Raw genomic sequence first — 10580 nt, 5'->3', positions numbered from 1 at the left:
TTGGTTTCCATACAACACCCAGTGCTCATCCCAAAAGGTGCCCTCCTCAATACCCATCACCCACCCTCCCCTCCCTGTGATGTTCTCTGTATTTATGAGTCTGTTTCTGTTTACCTTTGTTTGTTTGTTTGTTTGTTTTAGATTCCACATATAAGTAAAATCATGTTTGATTTGTCTTTTCTTGTCTGACTTATTTCACTTAGTTTAATACCCTCTAGGTCCATCCATGTTGTCACAAATGACAAGATTTTATTCTTTGTTATGGCCAAGCAATATTTTATTACGTGTGTGTATGTGTGTATATATGTGTACATATACACATATATTGTGTATATATACATCTACATGTGTGTATATACATCTGTGTATCTATCTTTCTATCTCTCTGTCTATACCACATTTTCTTTATCTATTCATCTATCACGCTTAGGTTACTTCCATATCTTGGCTATAATAAATAATGCTGCAATGCACATAGGAGTAGCTCTGTCTTTGCAAATTGGTGTTTTTGTTATCTTTGGGTAAATACCCAGAAATGGTATTGCTGAACTGTATGATACTTTTGTGAATTTCCTGAATAGGTTAAAAAAAAAAATCTATGCTGAAAATCTCTGGTCAAAAAAAAAAAATCTAGGATAAAAAAACTAGAAGAACATTTGTCACTGGTGAGGTGATAATTAGGAAGAGGTATAAAGGAACTTTATGGAGTGAAAAAAATGTTCTAAATTTTGATAGAAGTGTGGATTATATGGGAGTATACATTTGTCCAAACTCATCAAATTGTATATGCTATGGGAAGAATGTTTGTGCTCCCCCCAAACTTTTATGTTGAAATTCCAACCCCCAATGTGATACTATAAGAGGTGGAACATTTGGGAAGTAATTAGGTCATGAGAGTGGAGCCTTCATAAATGGGATTAGTGCCCTTATCAAAGAGACCCCAGAGAGTACTTGCCAGAACTTGACCATGCTGGGACTCTAATCTTGGATTTCCAGCCTCCAGAACCGTGAAAAACAAGTTTCTGTTGTTTATAATCCACTCAGTTTATGACACTTTGTTATAATAGCCGTAACTGATTAAGACAGTTTACTGAAGATGTGTGCATTTCATAGTATTTAAATTTTACCTCAGAGACAAAGGACCCAAAACAAATATTAACCCTAGTAGGTTTGCTTTTCTCAGTGGATTAGCAATTCTGAGACTACTCTGTGTATTCTAGAATTGAGCGAGTGTGTGAATATATTGAGGATAATGAAAATCAGGTTTGTCATTTTCTGTGAAGGGAGTTAGAAATATTGAAAGGGGGGAAGAATGAACTGTATCCTGTGGTACTGGATTGGAATTGGAAATGCAAATACTAACTTGTGATTTTTAATATCTAGATATATATTGCTACGTTATAATGGACTGTGTCCCTAAAATTCATTGTTGAAACTCCAATCTTGATGTGATGATATTTGGGGGTGGAGATTTTGGGGGTGATTAGGTCATAAAGTTGGAGTCCTCATGAATGACATTAGCGCTCTTATAACAAGAAGCCAGAGAGCCAGCTACCTGTCTTTTCACCATGTGAGGACACAGTAAGAAGACAGGTGTCTGTAAAGCGGGATGAGGGTTCTCACCAAAAACCTGACCACTCTGGTTCCAGCCTTTGGAACTGCGAGAAATAAACACTTGTTGTTGGAGCCACCCAGTCTAAGATGGTTATTTGTTAGAGCAGCCCAAACTGACCAAGCTATAGATATGGATAGTAGTAGTTACAGATGTGGAAATAAATCTAGATGTGTGTATTTGTGTGTGTACGGTGGCTCACAGGGCCCAGAAGAGCTTCTAGCAAAGAGCACAACTGTTACCCAAATCATTGTCTCCAATGACCTTTTCTCCATTAAATAGAATCTGAATTCCTTGGAGAAATATTGATTGCAAAACTGGAGCAAGAAAAAGGCAAGATGCATCAGGAACATTTTATTAGCTCTGTAAGGATAGGCTCAAAATAAGATGAACACAAGTCAAAAGGACTTAGAATTTATCTTGAAGTAACTCCCACTGACCAACACTGGAACAAATTGAGCATTAATACAATGATAGTAATGGATTATAACCTACTGAATAAAGTCAAAAGTTATGAGTCAATACTGATACAAAAGAAAGAAAGAAAGAAAGAAAGAAAGAAAGAAAGAAAGAAAGAAAGAAAGAAAGAAAGAAAGACAAAGAAGAAAGACAGGGAGGAAGGGAAAAAGGAAGGAAGGAAGGAAGGAAGGAAGGAAGGAAGGAAGGAAGGAAGGAAGGAAAGCTTTCTACTATGCTGACTGAAAAGTACTGAGGGAATGGTGGAATTAGAAAATCATCATGCCATGAGTCATGGAATGGAAAGGAGAGGATGTTTACAGAGTTACCAAATTTCTCCCCATAACTTCCTCTAATTCATTTAAGGGGAAAAACAATAGTAACTCGCCCATGGAGAAACCTCCGCTACATCACTCGAACCAGGTAATCAAAATGATCATCATCAACATTGAGACCAACTGACATCAAGTGACTCCTGATTTGATGCCCTGAGATACACTTCTTGAGGCACTTTGTGTTGTGCATCCTGAACTAGGACACATGCAAACCTGAGCTAGAAAGAAACCTCAGACAAACCCAGACCAAGGGATAACTGTACACAATAACTGGACTGCGTTTTTCAAAAGTGCCATGGTCAGGGAAGACAAAGAAAGACTGAATAACGGTTCCACGGGAAAGAAGTCTCAAAGCTATGACATCTGAACACAGCAAGTGTTACTGGATTGGACGCTTGACTGGGAGAACACATAGCTACAAAAGAATACTTTGAGGGTAACTGACAAAATTTGAATGTAGGTTTGGGGTTAGATAACATTTTATAAAAGTTTTATTTCTTTATTTTGAAATTTTTACTGTGCTTGCAAAAGAGAGTGTCTGTATTCTTAGGAAATACACATGAGTATTTGAGGGTAAAGGAGAAAAATGTTGCCAACTCTCTCAAATGGTTAAAAAAATTCATGTGTGTGTGTGTGTGTGTGTAAAAAGAGAATATGTGTGTGCAAATGGGGCAAAATGGAAGTACTGTATATGAGTGAAGGGTTACAGAAGTTTCTTGTATTATTCTTGCAACCATTCTATAAGTTTGAAATTATATCAAAATAAAACATTATGCAAACAGGGTCATCTAAATTTATGTAACTCTTGGCCCATGTATCTTAGTTTTAGGGCTGGAACATAGACAAGATTTTACTAAAACTTCAACTAAGATTTTAAAGGCAGGGATGTATAACTTGAAAAGGTGAAGGTTAATTACTATCCTGCCTGCCTCAAAAGAGAAATCTTTAACAGAGATTGCTTAGGGTTTTACAGCCACACATGCTCATTTAATATGTATAATCTTAATTTAGCATTTTAATCTACCGTATGAATCTCCTATTTATGTCAGTAGAAGAACATATAGATTTGAATTATTTGAAATGCAAACTGTTTTTCTTCCATCTCATTAGTTTTATCGACTGTATTCATTTTCTGCTTTTGCTATGATGAATTCCCACAAACTTCATGCCTTACAACGACACAAATTTATTCTCTAACAGTCTGGAGGTCGAAAGTGCAAAAGAAGTCTTAAGGGGCTGGTGTCAAAGTGTAGTGCGGCTGGAGCCTGTGGGGAGATTGTCTTTCAGGCCTCTTCTACTTTGGGTGGCCACAGGCTCTCCTTATCTCCATCACTCCGACCTCAATGGCCTTGGCTTTTCCTATATTGTTGCCCAATATCCCTCTGCTTCCCTCTTGTAGGACACTTGAGATTGCATTAGGGCCTACTTGGATAGTTCAAGATAATCTCCTTTTCCCCAAATCCTTACCTTGATCGCACCTGCAAAGTCCCTTGTGCCCTGTAAGGTAAATTCACAGGTTCTGAACACTAAGATATGGAGGGCCATTATTAAGCCTTAAAACACGGACTGTTTTACCTACTCAGTCTCTGTCCACCAGAAAACTAAATGAAATATTTGGAATTATAATAATTTAGGAATTACATCATATAAATTAGAATCTTTGAGAAAAAAATGTCAAAGCTAAACTTATAATTGTATAATGTTATTCAGTTTTAAGTTTTTTTTCTTTAATTCAGTTCTCTCTATACCGAAGAAAGATTCTCAATAAAAAGTAGCTTATTGTGAAAAATAATAAACACGAAACAGCTTTGGAACATGGTAAAGCTTACTCTAATTACCTGTTCATTCATTGAACAAATACTTACTCAGTGCCAAGCTCTGTGGTAGATATTGGCCAGTAGAGAAGAGGCTGTTTCCATCTGCATTTTTCTCTCATGGCAGACTGTATATCTCATGATGGCTACGAAATCATCTCCCACTCTACCGCTCATCTGACAGTGTGAAGTTTTCACTCTTCCTAGTGAGAGGTGGGAACTATATTCCCTTACCTTGAGTACAGGCAGGCCTGTGAATACAGCAGTTTTGCTACGTGACTTCTGAGGTTGGGTCATAAAGATCAATACAGCTTCTGCATAGTTCTCTTGGGACGATCACTCTTAGAACCCAACTCCCACACCGTGAGGAAGCTTAGCCACATGGAGAGGCTAACATGTTGTCTTACATGAGCATTCCAATCAAAAGCTCAGTATCACCAGCCAGACATATGACTAAGGAAGCTTTAAAGAATAAGTACATTCATCCAGTCAGCCCCCAGGATCATGAAAAATAGTAACAAAATAATACAGCTGTTTTAAGCTACTAAGTTTTGGAGTTATTTGTTATACAGTGATAGATGACCCAACATCTCTTATTATCTACTCCTTTTGTGAATATAGATCATATTTATGCTTACATTTCACAGCACAACATACAAAATTTAGAACGAAACCTGCTTCTTATCAATTTTACTAAACTAAGTGATACTATGTGTATATCGTTCTTCCAGAGCAAAGAATAAAATAGCCGAGTAAACTCAAAGTGCTTTGTATGCGTTTCTTAAGTGGTGACTGATGAGATAAAAGGATCAGAGCGAGCCAAGCAAGAATAAGTGAGAAATTCTGAAGCTTCATGACCTGCTGGAGCAAAATCACTACTTTTTTTTCTGTCTCATCAAGCCATTTTGACCTTCAAAATTTCTCCACAAAATCTGTTCTTCTTCAAGCATTTCCCATGTCAACATCTATTATTATCATCCATCCAGTTGCTTGAGCCAGAAGCTTCGAAGTGATCCTTGATGTCTCTCTCCTTCGGCACCCATTTCCAGTCAACACAAAGTCCTTACCATTTCTTCCCACATAGTTTCTGAATTTCTACTATTCTTTTCATCTCCTCTGGCATCATCTCAACATAAGTCTACTTAGAAGTTCCTGAAAATCTCCCAAATCTTTAGTCTGCCTCAATTTTTGGCATCAGAATGCAAATCTGATCCCAGGGGCTCCTGGGTGGCTCAGCTGGTTAAGCATCTGACCCTTGATTTCAGCTCAAGTCATGATCTCCCAGTTTGTGAGATTGAGCCCCATGTCGGGCGCTGCACTGACGGCTCAGAGCCTGCTTGGGATTCTCGGCCTCTCTCTCTCTACCCCTCTCTCGCTCATGCATGCAAGCACTCTCTTTCTCTCTCTCTCAAAATAAATAAATAAACTTAAAAAATGTTTTTAAAAAGAATGCAAATCTGATCCCATTACTGTCCTGTTTCCTTTTGAGAACTTCTCACTGCTCTCAGAGAAAGGGACCAAATCCTAAACATGGTCCACAAGGCCCTGGATAACTGGACTTTTTCCCCATCTCTAGATTCTTCCCCTCATCCTCTTACCTTGCATTCTAGTCGTGATGACCTTTTATTGTCTCCATGCTTCTCCCACCATGAAATCTCGTTGACTGTGATCCCTCAGTCTGCAATGTTCTTACCTCCTTTTCTTTTTTTTTTTAATTTTTTTTTTAATGTTTATTTATTTCTGAGACCGAGAGAGACAGAGCATGAGTGAGGGAGGGGCAGAGAGAGAGGGAGACACAGAATCAGAAGCAGGCTCCAGGCTCTGAGCTGTCAGCACAGTGCCCGACGCGGGGCTCAAACTCACAAACCACGAGATCATGACCTGAGCCGAAGTCGGTCTCTCAACCAACTGAGCCACCCAGGCGCCCCTTACCTCCTTTTCTTGATTACTACTTATTTAACAGTCTGAGCTCAGTTTAATAGGTCCCTTTCCCAGAGAAGTCGACCCTAATTCCCCAGTCGAGGCCCAGTACTTTGCACTTTTACATCTACCATGCTGTGTGGATTAAAAACGTGACAGGTACAAAAATCACTTCATGAGCGTTCACATTTTCTTTCCACCACCCCAAACACTGAAATCTCTTATAAGAAGCTAGCTTCATTTTTGAGGGTAGACTAGATGGAAAAAGAGAGGGGGTGGGAGGCCCGAGTGCTAGGGGCTCTTCAGGCTGAAGGCCGGGAAGAAAACTGGGAAAGTTCATTTTTTTGCCAGTGACTTGCTGCTGAAGGCCATATTGAAAATGCAAGGTACAGGAAAAGATGCTAAAGAGATTTTCTTGTGCAATAATAATGGATTCTCCCTTGTGTATTTCCTGGAAAGACTGCAATAAAGATTTGAGTTGTTTTTACTTAATATGTTCTGCTGCACTAACCAAGAGAGCAGCTGGTTAAAACGGTTACACGTTGAATATTAATTTAATGACTCTCTCTTCCCTTCACCCCCGCTTGCATACAAACTTTATAAGGTTGATGTCTGCATCTGTTTTGCTCATTATTTTAGCCCCCATGTGTGCACAGTGAGCTGCAGATGCTGAATCCATATTGGTTGAGTTAACGTGTGATTTGGGGCAATTTGCTTATCCTGTCCGGGCTTCAATTAGCATTGCATTTTGTTTCTCAACTTTTCTTTTCTTTTATTCTTCTTATTTTTAAATTTTTTATGTATTTATTTTTATTAATGTTTATTCACTTTTTAAGAGACAGAGCATGAGCATGAGCAGGGCAGGGGCAGAGAGAGAGGGAGACACAGAATCTGAAGCAGGCTCCAGGCTCTGGGCTGTCAGCACAGGGCCCGATGCGGGACTAGAACTCACGAACCGTGAGATCATGACCTGAGCGGAAGTCAGACGCTTAACCCACTGAGCCACCCAGGCACCCCCTCAACTTTTTCAGTAGAAATAGCACCAGCTGCAGAGGAGAAAAAAATATTTACCTCCTGGAAGTCTGGGTAGCCTGGAGCAGCCAGTTACAGTTCTGATATTTCTCTGGAGTTTCTTTGAAGTTTCATGCTTCATCTTCAAACTTATTTAAATGTTACATTCCATGCCATTGTATGTCAGCATTTATTTAAAATCTAATGTAATTTTAATATCAAATTGTTTAGCAAAAATGAGTGGCATTGTACCTTTCACCTTCAGGGCTGTGCAAACCTCACATCTGTTGAGAAACACAAGTATTCATTAAACGATCTGGAAAGCTCCCTTTTTGCTCAAAGCGTTATGACTCTTTGATTCTAACAAGTTGAACAACTCATATTTACTGTGTTCAAGTCACAGGAGGAGAACCCAAGGACAGTCAGATAAAGTGTGTGCTTTTAAGGGAACTGAGCTGTGATGACAAGTCATATGCATGTACAACGATAATATTATGAGGTAGTGTAGAGTGAATGCCAAGTGTGTGGGGCAGCTTGTCAACACAGAAGAGTCCAGAAGAAGGATTAGGCCCTTTAGGCCTCTATTTCCTCTTTGGTAACAGGGGTAAGGATGCTCACAACTTTTATCTCAGAAGGTGGTTATAAAGCTCAATAAGAGGGGTCCCTGGGTGGCTCAGTTGGTCAGTTGGTCAGTTGGTCAGTTGGTCAGCTCTTGATTTCAGCTCAGGTCATGATCCCGCGATTCAGGGGATTGAGCCCCCATGCTGAGCTCTGTGCCGTGAGGAGCCTGCTTGGGATTCTCTCTCTCCCTCTCTCTCTCTGCCCCTCTCCTATTTGCACTCTTTCTCTCTCTCTCTCAAAATAAATAAATAAATAAACATTAAAAAAAGTTCAATAAGATAAAATATACCCACTTACAAATAAACAGTAGTATTGTTAGGAATCCAGGGGCATTTCAGTCACATGGTGGAGCCTTGAAATATGGGTCGACAGACAGACATGGGGAATGGCCTTCATGAAGCCATGGAAAGAGAAATACACCACCAAAACTCAGGAAACTAGGGGCACCTGGGTGGCTCAGTCAGTTAAGTATCTGACTCTTGATTTCAGTGCAGGTCATGATCCCGGTTCGAGACTGAACCCCGGTTGGGCTTCATACTATCATGAGCCCACATAGGATTCTGCCCCTCTCCCCTTCCACTGCTGACGAGCCCTCTCTCTCTCTCTCAAAATAAATAAATAAACTTAAAAAAAAAAAAAAAACCTCAGGAATCTAAAAAGAACATAATCTTTATTGAGCTGAGAGCTCAGTTAGGGGAGATATCTCTGGAAAGGCAGACTATTGCAGACCTTGAATTCAAAGTTCGGGAATTTAGAACCATTCCTGTGGGCTTTATTTTAAAGAGATAAGTCCCTTGGAATAATTTGGTTCATATTTTGAGACAGCTGGGAACGTTTTGGTGCAGACCAGAGGGCTATTTTAAATGTTTCAACTCCTTTAAGAATATTAAAAGGAGAAATGAAGAAACCAGATAATCGCTTGCAGAGATCAAATGTCATGATTGCAATATTGCTAAAAGAATAAAGGAGAGTATGGTTGCATTTTTTAGTAAAAAACGAATTGGCATTATGCCAGGTATGGGAGAGCAGGATAAAAATACATTCAAAATGGAGTTCCAATATACTTCTTAATAGGAAGTTAAAAGCAAGTGGTCTCCAGCATAATTTGGAATAAACCCAGCATCATGGAATGAATAACACATGGTTCAAATCTTAACCTGGTCAAATCAAATCAGTTCTGTATGATGAAACCTTGACATTTGTAGAAGGCTGAGCTTTCTGGGCACGATGTACAGGAAATCATACCTGGTAATGGTGATAATTCTACACAGTTGATCATTTAAATGGGATATCTGAAAATCAAGGAAAAAGAAAAGATACTGTTAGTGTACAGCATCAGAATTTGTTTAATGGAAGCATCTAAATGCAAAATCAATCCCTATTTTAAGAAGTTCCTATAAAGCATACCTTCTTGTACAACACAGGAAAAAGAGCACAAAACTTAATGTTGAAACTGTGTGCATTGAGCGCTATTAACGATGGCCACATTTGGACACATAGTATAGAACATGCTACACTTTGTGTAGAAAAGAAAGCAAGTGTATGTTTAAATACATAGTAGTGTATTTGCTAGTGTATGTTTAAATAACCCTGTAAAGATACAAAATAAACTTCATCATGATTCATCTCTAGGACACAAGAGTAAAGGGGAGAGATTTCTTTGTGCGCTCTTTTGCATTTTTTAAAAAAAATTGGTGTGTACCAGTTATGTCGCCCAAAAAGCAGATTAACAAATGAAATGAAGCGGCTGCAAATAAAACCGTTATTTTTGACGTGGTTTCTGGAGATTCGATGTTCAATGTATGAATAAATAAGCCAACTTACCTCGCATAGTTAAGGATGGTAAGCTAGCTAAGAATCTGCATTTCACACGAGTTCCTAGGGGACACTGCTGCTGGGTCTGGGGACCACACTTTGAGAATCACTGTCCCAGCAGTTCCACCAGCAATGAGTCACCTCATTGCTGTGCTGGAGAACACTTCTTCACACTCCAAAGGAGAAGTAAAAGAGTGCAATGAGTTGGAAATCAGACCATGGAAAACATTAGCAAAATGTTATAAGTCTAAAATGTAGCAGGATCTAAATAGCGTGTCTAGGCAAATAGCTCCTCTGAGATCTTCTCAGTGAGCCATAAATCAACACCATGCCCAGCACTCGGCTACTCGTTACGACTCACGCAATGACATGGAAGATGCTTCATCTGGTTAAGCAAAGGACAGCCCCTGTATGATGAGTCATTTAAATGTTTCTCCTAACACTGATTTGCATCGAAAGTATAACTCAAATTATTTCCTGACAAGTTTTGGTATCCCTTGTATTTCCTTCTCATTAATTTTTACCCAAATTCAGATCTGTCAATGCTCAGTGTACAATAAACAATTTACAATTTTCACATGGTGAATCAAAAGCCCATGAAATACAAAGGTGGGCTTACAGACCAGTTTTACTGCTAAGGTCATGTAAGCTTAACATCTCTCATGGCATTTCCTCATCTAAAACTGGGTAAAGTGATAACTACCCCAAGTTTGGTGTTCCATGATGGTCATAATTATGTCTGCTATATCCTGGACACATACTAAGTGCTTTACGTGCATTCATTCATTCACTCTTCATAACTACTTTATGAGATATGTACTATTATCATCCCCTTTTCCAGAGAGGGAACTGAAGCCCAGAGAGGTTTAGAAACTTCTCCAAGCCTGATATATAAACGGCCTTCTGTTCTTTTAATTTTTTAATAAATTCCCCTGATATAATTTATTATGAAGGTAAGGAAAACACATGTGCATAGTTGATTTGTAATATATTATT

General features: G+C 39.0%; 1 long non-coding RNA gene across 1 annotated transcript; it reads right to left on the bottom strand.

Annotated features, from left to right (window-relative positions):
* Positions 1 to 4899: 4899 nt before the first annotated feature.
* Positions 4900 to 9122, bottom strand: LOC147581502 (uncharacterized). Its single transcript, XR_015249686.1, has 3 exons — positions 9015 to 9122; positions 6150 to 7432; positions 4900 to 5910 (listed from the first exon to the last, which is right to left on the bottom strand). It is a non-coding gene; the product is annotated as an uncharacterized LOC147581502 (long non-coding RNA).
* Between the last annotated feature and the right edge of the window lie 1458 nt (positions 9123 to 10580).

This window comes from Puma concolor, chromosome B1 (genome assembly GCF_028749965.1).
Source record: "Puma concolor isolate L17-30 chromosome B1, mPumCon1.1.hap2, whole genome shotgun sequence".
NCBI classification, from domain to species: domain Eukaryota; kingdom Metazoa; phylum Chordata; class Mammalia; order Carnivora; family Felidae; genus Puma; species Puma concolor.
Note: the sequence above shows the minus strand (reverse complement) of the source record. Positions and strands in the feature narration are given on the sequence as shown.